This window comes from Dermacentor variabilis, chromosome 10 (genome assembly GCF_050947875.1).
Source record: "Dermacentor variabilis isolate Ectoservices chromosome 10, ASM5094787v1, whole genome shotgun sequence".
NCBI lineage: Eukaryota > Metazoa > Arthropoda > Arachnida > Ixodida > Ixodidae > Dermacentor > Dermacentor variabilis.
The window spans coordinates 33534865-33555872 of record NC_134577.1 but is presented as its reverse complement, the minus strand read 5'-3'; the positions used below and the strand labels follow the sequence as shown (position 1 = coordinate 33555872).

The following is a 21008-nucleotide window of genomic DNA, read 5'->3' as shown; positions in this document are numbered from 1 at the left end:
GGCGACCGAATATAAACAGCACTCGCAACGCGCTTGTGCACGCGTGATTCGTTGAAAGTTCCAACTATATGACGCCGTGCAGTCCGGCCCCTACAGTCGCCAAGACTGAACGCAAGCGACCTAGAGTTTGAGCGTTTAAAGAATAAGACATTATAAAGATCACGCAGCCCGCCTTGATATTTCTTCGTCGCGCCTTTCTGCGCCTTCCGTGTCACTCCTTTGTGAGCTGCACTCCTGCGCTCTTGCCCCGAAAGCCAGCAAATCATCGATCTCGGAACGGAAGTCCTCCAACGCCGGCTTTGAAAGGACCCCGATGCGCGAAAGGGATATTGCCATCGGAAATCTCTGTCTGCACACCGTGTTTCTACACTCGGGCCCAGCAGTTGCGCGCAGTACTGCGAAGGCTACGGATTGCTTCAGCCAGCGGAGAACCGGAACATTAAATGCTTCCGCATTGCCCGCCTCTCATGCAGTGTATCCAGAGGTCATAAAAAAGAAAGGTAGTCGCTTCTCGCTTGCAAATTTAGTAGGAAGCTTATTCGATTTACTGGTAAAAGAAACAGAATAATCGAAATGTTATCTACACAAGTCATGTGCTTAATATTATAGTTCTATAATGTGCCCACCTGCGAAGCTCTGACGAAATGCAATGAGTTCCAAAACTCTTTGCGCGCTGAAACGCGTGACTTAATGTTTGTTTGTTTATCTATTTATTCATTTGTTTATTGACAAAACAACGCTCAAGAGTGGTTTGTCCTTGTGCCATGGCAAAAGGCGGCACTAAACGCCACCTGACTAGACCTTTGACACCAGACAGCACGCGCAGCAGACAACATGAGCGCAACATGCTTCAAAACACACTGCAAAGTATCAAACACATGCAAATTAAAATGCACGTACATAGTATCAAACATGATAAAGCAATATAAGGAAGGATGACAAAATTAGTCGTCAACACATTCATCACCAACATGACACGTAACTATTAAGGCCACTGCAATTGGATTGAAGAGAACAAAACAAATGTACACCAAGATTACAACTGTTGGAGGAAATACAGTTTTCTGAACGCAAGCAAAGAGGGAGAACTTTCCATTGTATCTAAAAACGATGGATAACAATTCAGAAGGTTCGGAATTTCCCATTTTGATAATTGCATACCGTATCTAGTTGTCATTTTAATCGTTAGGAAGTTATTGTTTCTGAAGTGATATGGTGTCTCCTTATATGCATGAAAGAACAGCTCACGATTTGCTTTTAATTCGAGAAATGCGAACGCGCGAACAGGGGAACCACTAAAACTCCTCGCTCCAGACTTCGAAAACAGTTTTGGAATGGTCTCAAGTAACATGCAAGTACCTAAAGCATCAAGTTTTCAGTATCTTTCAGAATATGCCATCTTTTTAGATCGTCCAAAAATGAAGGAAACAAGAAATGTTGATATCGCTCGTTTCTTGTCGACGGTAAAAGTTCACCGCGGTGTAACAGTTGTCTATCGAATAAGTAGCCGACTGCGTAGAATGCAACAGAAAAGGTAGAACATCTCTAAAGATTAGCGCGTATTGCTACAATGTTATTTTTTCTTCCTCTGAAATGAAAAAAAAAATTACTAGATTCTGAAGCTTTATTGAATAAACGCTGAATAAGACTCGCTGAATAGCGAGGAGCGCTTCCAGCGCCGCTCTGGTGGCCATTTGCGCGACGCCGAATGAATTGACGCTTCACGGAAGGACCTGTGGAGCACAATGGCCGACTCATTTTCGTTTCTCAGAACACAGAGCCAATGCTGGTGAACGAGCCGCGGACGCAAGTGTCACAGTCCTTTCGTCACTGCACGCAATTAGTGAAGCGAAATGGAGCTCCTTTCTCGCAACTTCCTGCCCTCTTGGTCTCCGCAACACTCGGTTGCTTTCTGTCTCTTTTTGTTTCTTCCCCCGCCCCCCCCCCCTTTTTTTTTCTGGTCATATTTTTTGATGGGGGACCTGCGCTGCGGTGCGCTTTATTGGGGTCATAGTAACTCTGTTCCGTTCGTTTCGTAATAAATTCTTTGTCCTCTCTTTTCAAGGAGGACGCAGCGACCACCAGGACATGAGCAGTTCTCGACACCGTTGATATTATATCGGCCCTGGGGCGATGGAGGTTCAGTAGATACCGCCAGAACTTGGAGAGGGAGGGCGAGTCAGGAAGCAAATAACTGGTATACCTTTCTTTTCGCTCTCATGCTCTGACCGTTAATACAGCTCGCGGGCGGAGTAGATGACCGGGATTGTATGAGCGCCGGTGTCCTGGTGCGCTTTTGACGGCCGAGAACGAGGTAGAAAGGCGAGCGCAAGCGGCACCGTCGGGTCACGTTTTGCGAGTCGAGTGGTGCGTCGTGGACCGTGCGCACGTTTGAGCCGGCTCTGAATTATTGCTTGTTTTACGCGCGTGTTGCACTGTTGACCTAATGTTTGAATGATTTACTGCTTTTGATTCGTTGATTCAGTTACGGGTTGTGTGGTGAAATGTAATTTGTGGGAGGGAGTGCTTTGTTTACCGATTGTCATATCATGAGAAGCCAACAAGCAGTGACACCAAGGACAACATAGGGGAAATTACTTGTGCCTAATAAATGAAATAAAGAAACGATAAATTAATATATCGATAAAACGATATCTTACGATATGAGTAATAAAAATCGGGTCCCTTGGTTAACCCCGTTTCTTCTCGTTGTTTACCGATCGGTTGTTCTGCTGACTCATTGTCACTAACCTAACATTCCATTAATTAATTCATAAATAATAAACAAATAATTAATTGTGCATCAGATGTGAATTGTCCTAAATTAACGAGTGGTCGTTTTATCAATTTGTTGCGCCAGTGACAGTATTTCGGTTATTTCCATGTTGTCGTTTTTCGTTGATTGCTTCATTCGTTTGTTCACTGGTTGGGTAAGGGAATGTTTTTGTCTTACTAGTGAATACATAAACGAGAAGGAAGAGGGTTAACCGAGGAACTCGATTTAGTGAACAGATAGGCCGACAGGTGCCGGCCGGGCTGTGAGATTTGGGGGGCAATCGCATGTGCTTGCCTTGCGGCATGCGATAATGCTTTTCTGCGAGCATTTTCTCATTTAACGGAAACACATCTACGAGCTTGTAAACTTAGGAACAAAGTTTCGATATTTCTGCTGTGGCGCCAGAGGCAGAAGGGGAGAACGGAACAGGGTTAAAGAGGAGTAGGGGAGAGGCGGAGAATGGAGGTAAAAAAATGGCTCCAGCGCCTCGCCCGCGCGGCACGTAAACATCGTAGCGAAATCCCGCAAAAGGGGGGGGGGGGCAGAACCGCCACTGCCCCCCCCCCCTCCAAAAAAAAAAAAAAAAAACACCCTCGGTGACACGGGCGCGCTTTGCGAACAGCAGCGACTACTCCTGGGCGTGGCGCCATCAACGCTAAGAGGTGGGGGGGGGGGGGTGTTCGCTGGCTCGATTTTCACCCGCCATCGGCGAGCACTTTTTGAATACTTTGTTTAGCGCAAAACAACAGACACAGGAAAGACGACAGGACAAGGCGCTACTCTCAAGAGTTGAGAGTAGCGCCTTGTCCTGGTCGTCTTTCTTGTGTCTGTTGTTTTGCGCTAAACAAAGTATTCGTGGATTCGCGCCAACTAGCCCGCCAACGCATTGTGCTGAGCATTCCTTGCCTTCACCTGCGCTACCTCATAAAAAGAAAAACAAAAATGCCGCATTAAACGTTATGTTCCTTCTGCTTTCCTGCACTTTCTACGCTATCTGTCTGTCTGGCTTGACTTTTGGTCCGCTCGTCTTTATGAAAGCCGGGATGATTAGAAGAAAAAAAGAAACTAAAAATATTTAAAGTGCTTATACTCCCTTCCCCCTCCCCAAATTTTTTTTTTCAATAACACTGTTTAATCATTAGCGTATTTGAAAGTTTAAGCGTATCTGCTAAGACACGAATGAGAACTACAGTGGAATAGAAGTTGGGATTAATTTATTATAAATGAGTAGACAGTATATGCAGTTCAAGCAATCTTGGTAAATCCGTATGTCTTTTAATCGCCTAATTTTAAAGCGAAGCTATCGTTGCTGCTCTACGCGGTTCTTGTTTCTCTGCGTGTTTCGGGATGCGACCCTCGCCTGAAGCCTCCAGTGTGCACATATATATATATATATATATATATATATATATATATATATATATATATATATATATATATATATATATATATATATATATATATGGAATAAAAAAGATTAGGACGGGCAATGTTTCTGCTGCCGCTTCTTTCGCCATGTTTCAAGATGTCGGCTTGGCCCGTCTGTCGTCCTGCCTGCGCTCATAGCAACCACTTGGTTCCGCCTCGGAACAATTTTGGGGGAGGTGCTAGGTATAGTCAAAACGCGAGCTCCGCAACGGAAGCCGCGTAATTCCTGTCGTAATGGCCGACGGCCCACGCCCACCGGCGGCATAGTAGGCTCCGGCTTACGTCGTGTTGTCCTGGCCGAAAAAATCCAGGAACCGGCTGTGGCACCGATGGAAGTGGAATTGGTGGGCGGCTATCCTGTTATGGAAAGCGTGGCCAACCACAATTGGTGGGATGAGACGGTAATGTCGGCGAATGTAACATTCTATACCTCCCAGGTACAGCGCGAGTCTGGTACGACACTCGCGAATTCGACAGCACGAGCTTGGGCGTATGCAAGTAGAAGCTTCGGGACCTGTTCGCAAGGCGTATCGATCGGCAGCTGGTAGCAAAAAAGGGAGTTTTCGATACGCGCTCATACGTCGATAGAGTCTTACGCCGCGTATATTGAAGGTGTGCTCGCGCTCTGCCTTACAGTCGACAACAACATGAACGATACGGACAAGGTTGGCCACATTCTGAAGTGTACAGCTGATGACGCCTTCAGCCTGCGCATCTGCGAGAACTGTGACTCAGTCGAAGAAGTGACCAGAATGCGTCGGAACTTGGAGAAGGTGAATATCCGTCGCATTACTCAGCAGTTCAGCAGGCTGCCGATTAGGGCCTCGACGTCGTCGTTTTAAGATCAACCAGCTGCGACTCATTCGCCTCGTCGGGAAAACTTGACGCGGACGATTCGTCGCGTACTCGAAACGATGCCTCTAGCCGCTCCTGTAATCAGCGTTTTCTGCAGAATGCATCTTCAATCTCTTTTGTACAAGCCGTTGCCCGAAAACAGGTGGCCAATTTGGGACTTCCGTCTCATTGCCCCCGTTCGGGATGCTACCTTCAACTGGGACCGTCCAGCCACTTATTCTTACAAGTTTTCTCCGTTCCCCACTCGCCGTCCTAACCCTGCCGACTGGAGGACGCCGGATAACACAGGCCGATCAGTTTTAACGGCTGACGCTTTAGATATCTCGCTCGTCACTGCTGCAGTCGTTTATCATCGTCACCTAAATGAACCTCCCCGTTCGACCGCTCAGAATCACTAGGTACTCGCCGTATCTCTGCGCGCCCTCCGGCTTCGAATACTGGCGACGCACCAACGACCTTTCGGAGCAGCCGATCACCTTTGCCCCTAAGCCGTCGGGTCTCGTTCACCGCAGGCTCGCCGCTTTTCCTCTCCGACATGCATCGCAGAGGAAAACTATTTGGTGCAGCTCCCCGAGGTGACTCTGCATCAGCGACCCGGTCTGGAAGTCCTGTGTTGACACTGCCTGCCCGTGAAAGCGTTTTAGACGTTCAGGTGGATGGTGCTCCAGTTAAGTCCCTGGTCGACACAGGTGGACAGGTATCTGTCATGACCGCCGCCCTTCGCGAACGGCTTTTAAAGGTCCTCACACCTGCCGTACCGTGCACAGTACGCGTCGCCGATGGTGGCCTGCCTCCCGTTGTCGGCATTTGTACAGCCCGAGTGAGCATTGCCGCACATCAAACGACCGTTTTGTTTATTGTGCTGGTGCTGTGCCCACACGATCTTTGGTATGTACTTTGTTTCGGCCCATGCTGTTTTGACTGATTGCTCCACCGGTGGTGGTCACATTCCCTCCGACAGCGATTTCGTTTCTAATGCGCTTCCCTCCTTGCGCTCTTCCAATTTAGCCCGGTTGCCTCCATAAGCCGGTACTACTGTGCTTTCGACTCGATGGCGACTACGTCGTCTCTGCGCTTGCCGACGTCATTCTGAACCGTAGTGTCGCCCTCCCAAGTGCGATTGTCACCACTATAGGTAATTAAAAAATTCTGGCTTTTGCGTGCCAAAACCAGGATCCCATTATGAGGCACGGCGGTTACTTGACTTCGGGTCGTAAAATTCGGATGCTCTGCACATGTTCTTATCTTCGACATTGCAGTTACCCGTCTGACACGTGTGTACGAGTGCCAGATGTCATCGCTCGCACCTGCTGCTTGTACCTCTGTCAGCGCAGTCCTGTCCCGGAGTGCTCCAGTGTGGCTTCTTCCTCGCCCTACCATGACGTTGACAAGAAGATGGTAGCTACCGACCTTGCTACTGGCCAAGCGGATGATCTTCGCGCCTACTGCTCAAATGTCACATTTTTTTTTTTAGTTCGGCGATCGCCCTCTCGGCCAGACAGTTATCATCACCCATCGCATTCTCACTGGTGACGTTAGTACCATCCATCGACGTTCCTGTCGTGCATCTACTGCAGAGCGAAACATCGTTCAGAGTGAAGTCGCAATGATGCTGAAAAAGAACACGATCGAAACTTCAGCTAGTCCGTGGCCCACGCCAGTTGTCCTCGTGAAAAAAAGTACACCTGGAGGCTTTGCGTTCACTACTGCCACCTCAGCAAGATTACCAAGAATATACGCGTATCCTTTGCGTCGCATCGGTGGTGCATTTGATTGTCTACACGACGCGAAGTACTTTTCATCGATTGACCTCCGCTCTGGCTACTGGAAGATTGCTGTTCATGGGAAGGACCGCGAGAAGACCGCCTTTATTACGCCCGAAGACCTTTACCGGTTCAGAGTCACGCCGTTCGGGCTCTGCAATGCCTCAGCGATGTTCGAGAGAATAGTGGACACTCTGCTGCGAGGCTTGAAGTGGTCAATATGTCTTTGTTGTCTCGGTGACGTAATCGCCTTCGCCCCAACATTTGAGAGCCACCTCGAGCGCCTACTGTGCTTGCTGTTTTTCGGGCTGCCGGACTTCAGTTCAACTCCTCGAAATGCCATTTCGATTGCCGCGAAAACCTTGCCGACGCTGAGGGCATTATACCTGACCCAGACAAAATTCACGCTGTGCAGGACTGCCCGGTCCCATGCTCGGCTAAGGAAGTTCGAAGCTGTATTGGCTTGTGTTAGTATTTCCGGCGCTTTGTTCGCAATTTTGGTGACACCCTTCACGTTGCCGACGAACAGCGCCGTGACCCTGCTCTGCGCACCATCATGGATTGTTTAGGCTCGGCCTTTCCTGGTCCTTCCATTCGCTTATTTGGTTTCCTTGATGGGGCCCTTTATAGACGCAACTTGCGTCCTGATGGCGCCTAACCACTACAGGTCGCGCCGACGGTTCTACGACGCGCCTACTTCTGAGTACCTCGGCGTCACTCGCACATACGACAGAGTGCGGCGCCGTGTTTCCTGGCCCGATCCTTGCCATTATGTTGGCCGTTATGTTACTGCTTGCCACTTGTGCCAACGCCGAAAGCCCCCCTTCTATGCCTCCATGCCTCCAGCAGGGATTCTACAACACATCGATATGTCCGCCGAGCGTCTCTTTTCTGCGGGTTTCGACCTGCTTGGCCTTTTCCCGATGTCAACTACCGGCAACAAATGGGCTGCTGTTGCGACCGACTACACGACACGCTTCGCAATTACGCGAGCTCTAGCTCCCCACCAGTTGCGCCACAGACGTCGCAAATCTGCACAACGTCATCCTCCACCATGGAGCTCCACGACAAATCCTCAACGATCGCAGACGTTACTACTATACTCCGCTCGTACTGCACTGAGCCTCGACTCGTCACAGCTTACCATCAGCAGACCACCGACCTTACAAAACGCCTACCGACATGCCAGCCGTTTACGTTTCTGGATACCGTCGGAACTTGGACGCTAACTATTCTACCATTCATCACCTTCGCGTATAATTCGCGCGGCTACGACACTGCTGGCTACTCCCCTTTTTACCTACTTTTTGTCCGCGACCATGTTCTGGTCCTGGACACCGTAATTCGCTGTGGAACGCACTCGCCTACCGCGTACGGTTGCGACGGGATTAGCACGACAGCACAGACCCGTCAGATTGCCGGTGCTCGCGTCACTGTGTACGGAGGTTCCCAGAAGTCCCGTTACGATGGGCACCGCAGGGACGTCAAGTTCTGACCTGGCTCCCTGGTAATACTCTTGTGTTCGCTAGCCCGTCGTGTTGGCACATCAGAAGAAAAAAAAAAAGGAAAAGAAAACTTCTACCGCGTTATTCAGGTCCCTACCGAATTCCACCACTTTCAGATGTCACGTATGAGACTGCTCCCGAAGACACGGGTCCATTGTCTGCACAACCAGGAACCAATGTCATTCATATCGTCTGCTTCGAGTCCTACGTGAGAGTTGTTCTTTTGCCACGTTAGTTTGCTCCGGGACGCGGTGTAGTGTCGCGAGGAAGAACACTAGCACTAGCCCTTCCGTCGCCATGTTTTAAGCTTTCGGCTTGAGTCGTCCGTGTTCGTGCCTGCGGTTAGAAGTGCCGTGTCGTGCTCGACACAGCCCGAGAGACCGACGCCGGGCAAGCCCGCGAGGACGATCCGAACAAGTTCTCAGCGGGAAGGAGCGCAGACTTCCGTTTCCAAAAGGTTTTGTTTGACCGGCTACACAATACACTAATCGGCAGCGGCCACGCTGACATACGTCACAGCTGCTCGACCACGTGTACGGACTCCGCCGAGTGGTGCAATTCAAACATGTGTAGCTTGCGTGTCGACCCAAGAGGGCACCGGACAATGATGAGTAGCACTTCTTTCCGCCTTAAGTAGCGCTAACTGGCCGAAACACAAGAACGAAGAAAGCAGACAAACACACCAATCGCCACAACTTTCAACAGAAGCTTTGGCGCGTGCGCGCGCGCACACGCACACACACACACACACACACACACACACACACACACACACACACACACACACACACACACACACACACACACACACACACACACACACACACACACACACACACACACACACACACACACACACACACACACACACACACACACACACACACACACACACACCAGAAAGTCAACAGTGACGTATGTATTATCACGTGGTGTGCATGAAATTCGTATCTTCTTTCGACAGTGGCACAAATGTCCGGCTTACGCACGTGTCACCAACTACAACGTATGCAAGAAGCCTCGGCTGTCTCCCTTGTGATGACACATGAGCGCCAAGCAACTAACGTGTTTGCTCATCTTGCTGCAAAATAATAACCGTTCTTTGGTTTCCGGATCGGGGTACCGAAGCCCAATAAGCCGATGGGCCATCCGTGAGGCCACGGACGTGGTCACAGGACGAGTAACACCTTACGAATAACAGCTTTACGACTTTCCTCCTCGCGATGCAGCACCAAAAAACAGGGGGAGAGAGAGGTTCTTTCCGAGATAAACAGGGGGAGAAGATGAGCAAAAGTGAAATAAAAGACAAAACAACCAAGAAGATAAATGAAAGAGAGAAGGAAGGGAGGAAAGCAGAAATAACGAAGAAGAGAAACAAACACCATCTAATACCTGCGCCTAAGCGCACAGAACTCGCCGCTACACCGGCAACAACGTTGTAATCCAAGAAACGCGACGTCCCCGTGGACAACAAACGCCGGCGGATACAAGAGGGGGGGAGGTAATGTAGACGGCCCACAACAAGCACAACAAGGTTTCCGCGAGGTGGAGAACGAGCGGGCACGATGGAAGAGAAGAGAGAAAAAAAAAAAAGAATGCGACACGCGAAGCGGAACGCGCAACGTGAACGCGTAAGAAGGCAAAGAGAGGGAAACTTTGTTGTTTCCCTGTGAGCGAAAGATACTGAGGGCGCCGCAAACCCGCGTTCCATCTCTTCGAAGCCGCGTCGTACAGCCCTGGCAGGGCCGTTCGCTAGCCCCGCGAAGAAAGTGTACCGTATCGACTCGCGCGAAAGCCGCGCCATTTGTGTAACATTTCGTGTCCGTTGTCTGCCTGGAGCTAACATTCGTGTTGTAACAAGTACGATATTTAGCTGATGGGGAGTTTAGACCCAAAGTTTAGGGACGCGAACAGCCGGGTGTTCAGGAGAGTGCAAAAAGGGCTACAAAAAAGAAAAAGAAAAGCGAGATGGATACACAGTAACCCGAGCAAGGCGCGGTGCAACGGGTGCTCAAAGATACCTTTGGGTACCCAAAGCCGTTTTGTGCGCTAAGGTGCAAACTCCCTAAAGACTACTTCCCAGAACTTCGCGTAAAAAAAAAAAAGAGAGATCATTGATCCAAGGCAATGCGGAAACGTAAAGGACGTGAAGCAACAACAAAAAACCTAAAGCCAGCGGTGTTTTTGTATTTATTATTTACTTGCACGAAACAAATAATTGCGCGCAAATCATTGGAGAGTGATTGTCAAATTCAGGTGATAGCTTTCCGTCAGACCTGCTGGAATATGTTGGTGGTGATAGCTATTGCTTAGTGCTACTATAATGAAGTGCTATAGACAAGGCGCGCGGTTTGTGTGACGTTGCACAGCCTCCAGGACCGGTCCACGTTAGAAAACATAATAAAAACCATAGCGATCACAGACGCCATGCACTGCTATCGGGCTCGGCGCCACAAATATTCGCATTTAATTGCACTGCCACTGAGATCGGCCCAGGAGTAAAGGAAGGCGGAGGAAGGTACAGCTGAAGTCAAGCACACTTAAAAAAAAAAGAAAGAAAGGCAACGAGAATGCCGGGAAGTCTGTTGAGAATTTTAGTGGCAAGCACTGTCGCTTGTGCCGACATGTTCTTTTTCGTTCCGTCACGACACAAATTGGCAGCGTCCTAAATGACGAGAGTTCACGTTACGATCAAACGCTACTGTCGCTAGTGTAGAAAGCGATCGACGTTGTGTTGCGATCAAACGTAACGATCTGAACTGGAACACGACAGAAGGACAGACCGTGCTACGAAAATCCCCTGTCAGGACTATGGTTGTAAATTCCAAGATACGAAGTAATATTTTCATTTATTTATTTTTCGTGTGTGTGTGGGGGGGGGGGAGCTGGGAAGTTTTCACGGTAGATGAGTTAATACTACCACCTACTAGAAATTACTTGTCGACGTACTATCTGGCCGTAAATTATTTCTCTTTCTTAAGCCTCTCGCTCAAAACTCAAAATTGGGGTGCGCCTAGTGCGCGGATCCATACGTTACAGTATTATTTCTTTCCCGCGATCGCTCTTGTGGCTCTTACGAAATGGCAAAACAGGATGCATTCTGGTTAACAAATACACGAAGCTTTTCGCTCTTTATGGGTCTTTGTTGACTCTGTTCCCTCACCACTGCTTATGTAAAGAGGTATGCGTGAATCACCTTTTTGTTTTTCTTGCCACAGAATCAAATAAACAAATGTTTTACACGGACAATATGTTCCTTCCAACGTCTTCTCCTTTTTGCTTTCGACAGCAATGTGGATGCAGATTCACAAGCGCTAGAAAGAGAAACACGAAATGCAGGCGTTTAACCGAAGATATACACCGAACGTATCAACTAGGCTTACTATAAACGACATTATAACCCTATATAGACGAGCTGTGCCTGCAGGCAACATACGAGGTAATTTTTTTTTCTTTCTGAGTTTGTGTGTTGGGCATTCTGGCCGAGTGCCTTCAACTAACAGTGAATGACCAGCGGCAAGCGTCATTTGTCGGTGTAGAGTGGCGCACAGAACGAGGAAGAACATGTGTGCAGCGCGTGACTCGCTTTCTCTTGAAAAGCGTGGTTAGACGAGACAAACCAAAGCAAGATCTCCGGCTGCACTGGCGTCACACACGTGGTTAAAAACAAATGAAATGTACACCCGTGTTTAACGTGTGGCGATAGCTGTCTGTGCAACATTCTGAACAAAGGCACAGGTGGCTTGAAGTGAAGCCCACTTTCAGCTTTCTGCCTTGCGTTTTCCACCTAATTTTACAAATTGTTCCCGGAAAATATTTTGTTTCTTTTGGTTGGTTATGCTTATTCTCAATGTGTTTCGCGCATTTAGCTAGAACATAAAAATGTTCCTTGCATTTGTTGGCGACGTCATCAAAAGGATACGAAAAAGGTACTCCTGTGTGTCGTCATCCCTTTATGCCTATAGAATAGCGTGCTCTGCTTGATTTATGTAATATTTTCTTTCCAAGTTCTTCTTTTTCTTCAATTCGGCGTTTTTCATCTCTTGGCATTTCTTGTTTGCTAGAATTTATTTCTTACGTTTCGGATGACAGCGCTTCGGTGACTCAATAAACGAATCTGATTAGTTTTTTAATAAACAACAATAATTACAACAGAGAAGAGACGGGGAATGCGGGAGATGGAAATTCAAGACGATGAGCAAAACGTGAACAAGGTGAATGCAGGAGCCAACGTTTCGACAAGTGGACTTGGTCTTCTTCAATTACAACAATGATTTAACCTTTGGCTGCAGCGAGGTTCCTTCCTTTGTAAGCGCTGCATGATGTTGCGTGTCAAAAATGCACCTATGATTACGATACTCCCTAGTGCGAAATTTGTGCGCAGCTCTACACGTGTTCTCATTTTGCGTTGCATTGGCTGGCGCAGAAAATCTCGTGCGGTACGCTAGAAACGGATCTAAGTATGGCACGAATGCCTCGCTAATCGGGAGATGCGCGACAAGCAGCGCGTGGGTGCCGTGTGGCCGCGACTCACAGCCGCCGCCGCCGCCGCAGGCAGACCTCCGCTCATGCAGCGCTTTGTTTCCATATGCCTGACGCGTGCTAGTCTGGCGCCATCTCGTAGCCATCGTCGCCACATAGCGGGTCTTGCGCAGCAGCGAGCTTTTCTTTTCACGCTTTCACCATATCCTCCACTTTGCGTCTCTCGTTGTTCCGCGGCACCCTCCTCCTCCGCTTTCCTTCTCGCGCTCTCTTCGCCAGCGCCGTCTTTCATCCCTCGCTACGCTACGCGTTCGCTCTTTCATCCCTCGCTGCGCTACACGTTCGCTCTTTCATCCTTCGCTGCCCTTGTTCGCTCAGTTACGAGGGACTCCGGGGCACGCCGACAGCTAACGCAGGAACGGGCGGCTTCGAGCTGCGCTCTAAAAGAGCACGTGGCGTCGCCCGCCTGAGGTACCGCAGTTAGCATCGGCCCCTGCATTTGCACCAATGCGGCGAAGCGCAAAAAGAAATCCTCCCTTTGTTCTGTCTTCCTGCGTTCAGCTCACTAACCATATATAATATGGTTAGTGAGCTGTGTTTCTTCTAGTGGTCCCAGAAAATGCGCATACTGATTGAATCATTACCGCGCATGGCCTAAGCCACGTAGAGAGCACAAGGCCTGTACACTCTGCTTCAGGATGTCACGGTAATAGGGTCTACTGCCATAGAATCTAATGGGAAGGGTGCCGAGTAAGCTGCGGTCATTTTAATGTCGCCACTTTTATGACGTAGGGCTTGGAAATAGAAATTTTGTCCATAGTAGCATGACGTCATAAAGCGGAGTGCACAGGTGTTGTGCTGTACAGGTCGCATTGGCACGACGCGTACCGTGATAGGAAAAAAAAAAGGCAAGTGTGGGCATGTTCGTGTGCACGTTTTGATGGGTTCGATAAGCCATGCAGTCTATGAATTCTAGGGTTTTACGCGCCAAATCCACAATTTGATTACGAGGCACGCCGTAGTGTGAGGGACTGCGGATTAATTTTGACCACCAGGGGATCTTTAGCATGCAGAGAATGCGCGGTACAAGGGCGTTGGAGGCCAAATGCGGCCGCCGTGGTCGGTATCCGAACCCTGGACCTCGTGCTTCGCAGTGCCAAAACATTGCCGCTAAGTCCCCGCGACGGGCAGGACGGTATCACTGTTCCTCAAATGGGGGTTGTCGAACAAGAAAAGGGGAAATGGTTACTCGTTGTAGGAGGATAAACGTAGCGCGCATGCGTGACAAGTTCTTGGGAGCTTGGTTTAGCGGTGGCATGTAGTGCAGTTTTTTGACAGGTTGAGAACGCAGAGTCGACTGGCTTTATTCAAAAGTAAAAGCAGGTTTTGCCGAGTGGCAGTGGTGGCGCCCCAGCCGGACAGACGGTTTGGTTCGAGCAGGGGGCAATGACTTCCACGTCGAGGCAAACTGGGTTTCCAGGGCGAGGGGCAATGACCGCCGCGGTGGGTACAACGAAGTGACGAAGCCTCACTTCAAGACGCTCACTTCAAATTTGGTCATGACCGCGCGTCTTTCGAGTCAAACGTGATATTGAAGCAGCGCACTCACATCTGACACGTATACGTACAATTAGAATGGACATACGCAGGCGCTGGACTGCAACTACTGTTGCACTCCAGCGCGTTGTTAGGAATGGCCTGCCAGGGTGGCAAAGTGCAAGTTACTTCAGCCCGCTGCACGTGTTTCGATCCAAATGGGTGGTGGCGCACTTCAGAAAACTGCGGGTAACCGGCAGCCACGCGGCGAAGGGTCAGCTCAGGGGAGTTCTCGAGGGGAGCTAATTGGCGGAACCTCCCCATGCGATTTTCGAGACACCAGAAAATGTGCTACCTGGGCGCGCCAGCCGGGACGGCACCGAGTTCGACGAAGCAGGCTTTGTGCGCAACACGACAACGCCGCCCTGTTCTGCTATGAGTGGGGGAGTTGCCGCGGGAACGCCGACGAGGGCTCCTTCCCACGTTTCGACCAAGACGCAAGACAATGTGCTACCCGGTCGCGCTACCCGGGTCGGCTGAAAGTTCTACGAAGCCCCTCTGACGTCGGCTCCGGACCATTACATCTGTGTGTGTGCGGCACGTGTATGTGAGCTCTCCTCCTCCTCCAAAAGGGCGGGTCATCTTCAATGACGTCGAACTATGACATCGAGCAGAGTGCTTATAAGCAGCGATTGTCGGCTGCTAGAGGTTGCTCGTTGTCGTGCTCGAAATGTACTCGTGAGCGGTGTGCTCGTAAGCTCTTTGCTGTATGCTCGTTTTGCGGGCTCCATTTGGGAGGCACGCTAGACTGTCGATGTATCTCATGTTCAACTGTAAATAACATGTAAATAAATCCTGCTCTCCCAAGTCCCGACGAAGAGTCAAGCTCCTTCCTACAACTACGACTGCCAAATCTTACATCTGAATGGCAGCGGTGAGATCGGCCTACAGCTCGCGGATCGTCCGACAACTCTAACAAACGGTGGCAGCGGCGAGATCGTCCGACGAATCTTACAGCGTGTATGTAGTTGTAGAGTCGTTGCTATCCAGCGCCGGTGTATGTCCTTTCTATGTGTACGTGTACGTGTCAGATGTAAGTGCGCCGCTTCGATATCATGGCTCACCAACTAGCCGATCAGTAACTTTAAGTAAAACCTGCGTTTGTTTGTGTAGCAAACCCGTTGAGCTGACGTCTGGCGCCCGTTACTTTTCCTTTTTTTTTTTCGAAACACGTTAGCAGCGCTTAGGAGGACTGGGCTAAAACAAAAAGTGCGCCTCACACAAACGGTTTCTGACACGACATTACACGACACGTCAACGTGTTTCGTAATACCCGTGTGCATCTCCCCCAGTTTTCAGCAAATAGTAAACAATAACTCGAATTTGTGTGTTTCTTTTCTTTGCAGGCGGCCGCTTACTCTGAAGTCGTCTGCCGCATCGCTGCGACGGCGACACCACGTCCAGCAATGCACTGCGAAGGCAGTTAGCAGGCCGGGATGCTGGTATGCCTGCGTCTGTGCCACTGGCAATGTGTGTGTCGCTCTCGGGATGAGGATTTTCACCTCGACGTCTGCAATAACTCGAGTCTCCTGCAAGCCTGCCGCCAGCGAAGGTGAGTCCAACTGAGCGAGCTTTGCCTCCTTTGCGTTGTTTTTTGTTCGTTGTTTGTTTTTTTCTTTCGTGCTTGCTGACAAGTATACGTGACGAAGAAAATCCTTTAGCGGATTGATATAAACTCGACGCCTACGGTAACGAGTCGTATGACGCCAAACACGGCAACCAACGTGGCTCGGTAGAGGCAGATCACTCTGGCGATTGGTTGGCGCATTCTCGTAGTTGTTGAGAGGATGCACTCAGGGATCGCCTTCAAGCGTCGTCTATTACAAGTCATTGAGTTATCATGCAAGCATTGAATTGTCATGCAAGCCGAACGCGCTTAGGAGAAGAACCCCTGTCAGGTCATATGACCTCTAGCTCTTGTTTCCTTTTTCTGTAACAAAGAAAGAAAAATAAACTTCAAACTTCATACCGGGAACCTCAATAGCGCTAGATACACAGTAACAGACATAGAAACGACAACCCACGTTGCTAACTTCCTGGAGGAAGAGGAGGATGAAAAGGAAGGAAGGAAAGGCAGGGGGAGGTCAACGAGCTAGACGCACGACCGGTTTGCTACCCTGCACAGGGGAAGTGGTTTAAGGGAATGTAAGAAACGAGAGGGAGGGAAGAAGGCGCTGTCGGTGTGAGTACGACTAACTTCCAACTGTCTATTTCGGAAAGACACCAGGAAGCTGCGACTTCGTGCAAATGATGGCACGCGCGTACGCGATGTTTTGAATAAGCCGCTAAGTGCTGAATATGAGCAGCTTCTATTATCTGACGTGTCGGCCGTTGTGCGTCTCTACCACCATACTGCACTGGTCAAGCAAAGGTGTGCACCTACACGCTTTGCACGCCGGCCACCCACCGGCAAGCCTTTCTTTACGTTGTTGTTATGCTCCCGTGGCCCATCATTCACGCATCGTCGTGTTTGCGCTATGTAGAATCTACCGCACGACAGGTGTACACAGAGCGGTAGATGAGGCACTCAGCCCACAATCGACAAAACTATTTTTGTGCTTTTCTTTTCTCACTGTTGTTAGGCGGCAGCATTCGGGTGTCGTCCTTACATAGCCTTGCTAGCTCGTTAGGCGCGGAAAATACTACTTGCACTCGTACTTGCTTGTAATGAGCCATCTGCCTATGGTAAACGTGGCGAGATGCTCACTATCATGCACATGGAATGTCGTGAATTAGAAGCCATCAGAATAAAAAAAAAACACTTCAGTTTACCAGAACCTCAACAAGTGCCATTACACCCACCAATGGTCCTTAGCAACGACCCGGTACTTGATGTTAAATTAACTTTAGCTTTTTTTTTTAAGGATGCACCTACACTGCATGTTATACGCCCAAGTGAGCCGTAGCGCATCCTCTTATAAGAGGCTGCTGCTGCACAAGTGCTACTTCGAGCGTGTGCCTCACGCTTCTTGCGCTCAAGAACCGGGGTTAGGCTTTAGTGCTATTTCCATACTTCTACTATTTTTTATCATATGGTCGCTTTGTAACGTATATATTATGGTTATAGAATGTCTCACTTGTCATTGTCATGCGTTAGCACATACATGTTTTACGCACTTACAGATTGACTGATTTTATATGCCCCCCTTTACAGCCATAGTACCCTCTAGACTTCATCAACCATTGCTAACTCATTGCGTCATGTGTTTGGCCCTCTTTGGCCAGAACTGGCAGTTGCGCCATTAAAACACGATCATCACCAGAGTTCGAAGCGCGCGCCGCGAACGCGCGAAGACATTCTGCTTAACACTGGCGTGTCTCTTGCCGGATCAAAGCGAGATTCGCCCGTCGACGTCCTTGCCTTTCTGCGTTGCTCAGCGCAGCAGTTTTCTTCGTTGGTGCCAACGCAAGCGGAGCAGTAAGGTGGCGTGTAAGCACTGCTGATGCGTGTCGACGCTGCACTTCGTAGCCGACGAGGCGTCCCACAGGCTAATCGGACGCGAAAGACAAACCATGCGCGGAAACTGCGACGTCACCTCAGCAAAAGGCCTACGCCGCCTACACCAGGCTACACCGCGTTGGAGCGCCCGCTGCGCTGAGGCTGCCGAAGCGCTCACTGTCGGCGCTCGTTAGTGTCGTGATGCAGTATTTCGCCTCACTGCTCCTAGATGGCGGTGCCATTCCTGTCGAGATGGATGGCATATTTTACGCGTTCGCGCCGACGTCACAACCATTGCAGGAAGTTGACGGTGGACCCCTGCATAAAGCACTTTCGTGTTAAAATATGGTGCTTTTTATTCAACAACCAGTTCGGCGTGAGATTCTTTTTAGCTGCTCACGGTCGCAGCTGCGAGAGGGGTATTCAAAGCACACTACTTCGAAACACCCCCTTAATTATCACCCTGGTTAAGTCGGGCTGCGCTGCATTGACTTGTTACGCGAACGGCATAGCATGCTGCGTTGGACGGACAGGGGGGTAAAATAGTGCAGTCGAAACAACCCTCTTAAATATCGCCCTGGCCTCGTAGCCAGGGCGTTACTTAGAGGGGTTCTCCCACTGCGCAAATTATCGCGTTCGCGCAGCCAGTCACGCAGCGCAGCACACTTTACGCCTGGAAATACTTGCACGATCTAACGGGCTTAAACTAGTGTATATCCGGAGTTTTTTCACTGAACTGTTTCGCCCCTGGCTTTCACGCGGCACCCAGTCCACGCATTGAGCAGGTCAATTTCCTCCGGAAAAGGAAAGTCAGTCACACCCATTGCGTTTCGGCTTCCTCGCTTTCGATGACCGCGGACCCGGCGGCACCCGCAAGCCGCGGCCCTTAAAACACTGCGCATTCGTCCGAAGGTTCGGTCTTAGCGGGCCGAGCCGTGCGTTCGGCGCGTGGCTGGGTTGCCCCGAACTTGCCTGCTGTGCTCCCCGCTTACGCCCGCCGCGTAATCGCCGCCTGTCATTACGCGCCCGAGCGGTTCCCTCATTACCGCCTCTGAAGCGCTTAACGAGGCCTTCCTCGCGCGCGGCGGTCAAACGGCGCGCCGCTTCTAAGGGACACCCGAGCAAACCGCCTCCTCCGGACGCGTTCAAATATAGCGCGGCTTAAATTTGCCTCCCCCTAATGCGCGCCGACAACCCTCCGGGGACAAGCGTCGCGGTGTTTTGCAGCATCGCGCTGCTCGGCATTCTTGAGGCGGCTGACGTCCGACGGCGTCCTGTAACGCGCAGAGGTCACTGCCCTCTACAACCTCGCGTTGGAGTCGACTGGTTATTTCTTTATTCCTTCTTCTCCTTCCTCTCGGGAACGACAGACTGCATAGCATGCGAATGCCTTGGAGCGTTCGCGTTGTCGGATAACAGTCTTTCCCTCATTCGGAGCCCGTGGTTCAAATCACGGCTGCTCTGTCAGGGCAAGAAAGAGTAGGCCGGAACTTAGCGCCGCTAACTTTCCAAGTATATCATAACGTGCGCACAAATTGTGGTGGTTGGGACCGATATATCAACATGAGCGTGCACGTCACGGGCGACCTTGCGCAATATTTTATGGAAGCGACGTTTCTATCTCTCGCACCTTTTTACAAACTTGCGATTTCAAGCGCACTGGGACGCCCTTCGCAGTGTATGGTGTAAGCTCAACATATTTCGAGTTTTCTGTTGGATACCTCGAAAGTGAATGGAGTCCGCCTGTAATGCTGTCAAAGAAGTGCATGGCCGATGGCGAAATCGAGCCTCAGTTATCCTGCACAGCAGTGCAATGCCCTAACCGCTCGGTATTGACTGGTTAGCATCCATGCGTTTATTTTATTTCTGTTTCACACACGCGTGCGCGCACACACACACACACACACACACACACACACACACACACACACACACACACACACACACACACACACACACACACACACACACACACACACACACACACACACACACACACACACACACGCACGCACGCACACACGCACGCACACACGCACGCACGCACGCACACACACACACACACACACACACACACACACACACACACACACACACACACACACACACACACACACACACGATTGCCCGCATGCTTCTCGAGTGCCAGAGATCGCTGTTTGAAACGTCTGGCGCGTATGTCATGTGTCAATTACTTGCATACTTCATTCCTGACATCAAGCGCTTTGAGACGTTGCGTTAGACTGCGTTAGCTGCCTTCGATATCGGCCCACGTTCTCTGTTAGTTACCTCTGGATTCAGTGACTTTTGCCTATTATGCCGCAGCATTAAGATAAGGGGTGTAGTGCCAGGCTCTATTTCACGCGAGTTAGAACCCCGTGAAGCCAGCATACGATAGCTTCATCGTGCGCCGAAGGAAGGATATACGCTCCTATATTGGGGTCTCAGGTTTCTCGCGGGAACGAGACGACGCACCCCTCGACGCACTGTCCAGGCGTCGTTGAAAACGTTCGCACGCGAGGACATACAGCCAACCCTTAGTGCATGGGGATGTGCTGATTATTCCACGAAGGCTATTGCATGAAAAAAAAATTGTGCGCTAATTGCGTTAGTGCTACTACGTCTGTCAAATCGCTTGAGAAAGGGTACGACTGCCTGGCAAATCAATTCTACGGCAATCTGCAAGGTCGTGGAAGCATTGCCGCTGGTATTCTAGAACGTTAATACTATACAGCAGTGCCACCCCGCTACATAAATGACTACTGCTCTATCGTGATCATGCACGGCAGTAATGGAAAAGTGTTGCGTCTTTTTCGATCGAGGGACGGCGCTGTGTTCGATTCGGTCAAGTGGAGGAAGCGCTCCGAGTCGTGGCGGACCGTTTGAGAGCACGTGGGGATGGTTTGTCATCCATCTCGATTTGATTGATTGATTGATTGAAAACATCTTTATTTGCAGAATATTCGTAGAACTAGTGGGTGGGCCGCCTAGTCCGGCAGTCCATTGGTTATTGCTGCTGCGCTGGCCCTCCCCACCAGCCAGTGCTGACGGTCAGGATCATCGCTGCGTAGAATAGCCTCCCACTGCTCTTCTGAGGGGATTTGGAATGGGGTCAACTATGGGATTAAATTGGCAAGCCCACACCATGTGGTAGAGGTTAGCTA

The 21008-nt window shown here is 50.0% G+C and overlaps 1 long non-coding RNA gene across 1 annotated transcript in view; it reads left to right on the top strand.

Moving 5' to 3' along the window:
- LOC142559477 (uncharacterized) overlaps positions 1–21008 on the top strand; it is a 287689-nt gene that overhangs the window by 181024 nt on the left and 85657 nt on the right. The window contains exon 4 of the long non-coding RNA XR_012823125.1: positions 15752–15957. This is a non-coding gene — a long non-coding RNA (uncharacterized LOC142559477). The remainder of the gene's footprint in view (positions 1–15751; positions 15958–21008) is intronic.